The 1,264-nt window shown below is 65.7% G+C and overlaps 1 protein-coding gene across 1 annotated transcript in view; it reads right to left on the reverse strand.

Moving 5' to 3' along the window:
- Positions 1-534, reverse strand: part of DUSP16 (dual specificity phosphatase 16) — a 94,719-nt gene extending 94,185 nt beyond the window's left edge. Inside the window, exon 1 of the mRNA XM_004387322.2 lies at positions 270-534. The gene's annotated coding sequence lies outside the window, so the exon portion shown is untranslated. The remainder of the gene's footprint in view (positions 1-269) is intronic.
- Between the last annotated feature and the right edge of the window lie 730 nt (positions 535-1,264).

Consider the following 1,264-nt stretch of genomic DNA (forward strand, 5'->3'; position numbering starts at 1 on the left):
CTCGGGCCGGCCCCCAGCCAGGCCTAATCCTCCCCCCACCACACACACACTTGAAACGCTAGCGCGGCTCCGGGCCGCGGCCACCCCCACCCCGCCTTCCGAAAAGGTGGCCGGGACTCCTGGGAAGGCAGAGCCCGCGGGGCAAGAGCACTGCACCAGGTACCCAGAGCCCGGCGCGCCGCGGAGCGTCCACGCTGCCGCTGCGGGCGGGCGCTCCGACTCCCGCGCCCTCCCCCGCAAACCCTGCGAGCCGGCAGAAGGCCACTTACTTTTGGGACCACCGACCTCCAGACTCCCTCTGGGGGAAACGAAAGTTGTCACGACGTCTCCCCTCGGGCCCCCCTCGCCTCCCGGACTTGCGAGGCGCCGCGGCGGAGCCGGGAGGGTGGCTGCGCTCCCGCTCGCGTCCCGTCCCGTCGCTCTCTCCTCCTCTTCTTTTCACTATATTATCTGTTCCTTGTCGGAGGGGTGGTGGGGGCGGGAGGCTTAGGAAGAGAGGAAACGTTTGCAACTTTTCTTCACTCTTTCTCTTCCACCCTCCCCCCCACCCCCTAGTCAGCCTTGGAAAAGAAAGTCGAAAGGGGTGAAGAACTTGGGGAGGTAAAGGTGGAGGGTCGGGTGGGAAAAGTGGAGGGGGGAGGGAGAGGTGATAATAATCGTTTAAAAACTGATTAAAGCCCCCCAAACAGGGATACACAGAAAGAGGGGGAAAGGCCGGGGGGTGTGGTGGGGGGTTGGGGGAAAAGAGAAAGAGTCGCTGGTCAGGAAACTTCAAGCGCGGATGAGGTCATTGGTTTAAAAATAAAGAGATGGCGTCACTTGAAACCAATCCCAGTGAATGAACTCAGCGGAGCCCCGGGGAAAGGAGGAGACAGGCGAGGGCAGGGCGGTGGGTGCCGGGCGGAGCCGCGCGCCTGCCCGCCCATCCCGCGGCCGTCCGAGCCCAGAACGCGGCTCCGCTCCTCATTTCGGCCGCTCGGGGAGGGGTCGGGTCACGTTCCCTCCCAGAGTTCGGCGACTCGGAGGCAGGTTCCGCAGGCGCCGCTGGGAGGAGCCGGGGCTGCCGGAGGAGGCGGCCCCGCGGCCTCCTCCTCCTTCCCCGCCCGTGAGCCCGCCGCCCACTCCGGCCTCCCGGCCCCGAACGCCGGGTCGCCAGTCTCCTCCCGGGCCGCGTGCGCCTCCAGCGCTGCGCCCAACAGGTATTTGAGGGTTTTTCCCCCACGGATACCCAAAACCCTTTCCTCTTCCTTGGGTTGTTTCCAAC

Source organism: Trichechus manatus, unplaced genomic scaffold (assembly GCF_000243295.1).
Source record: "Trichechus manatus latirostris isolate Lorelei unplaced genomic scaffold, TriManLat1.0 scaffold00184, whole genome shotgun sequence".
Lineage (NCBI taxonomy): Eukaryota > Metazoa > Chordata > Mammalia > Sirenia > Trichechidae > Trichechus > Trichechus manatus.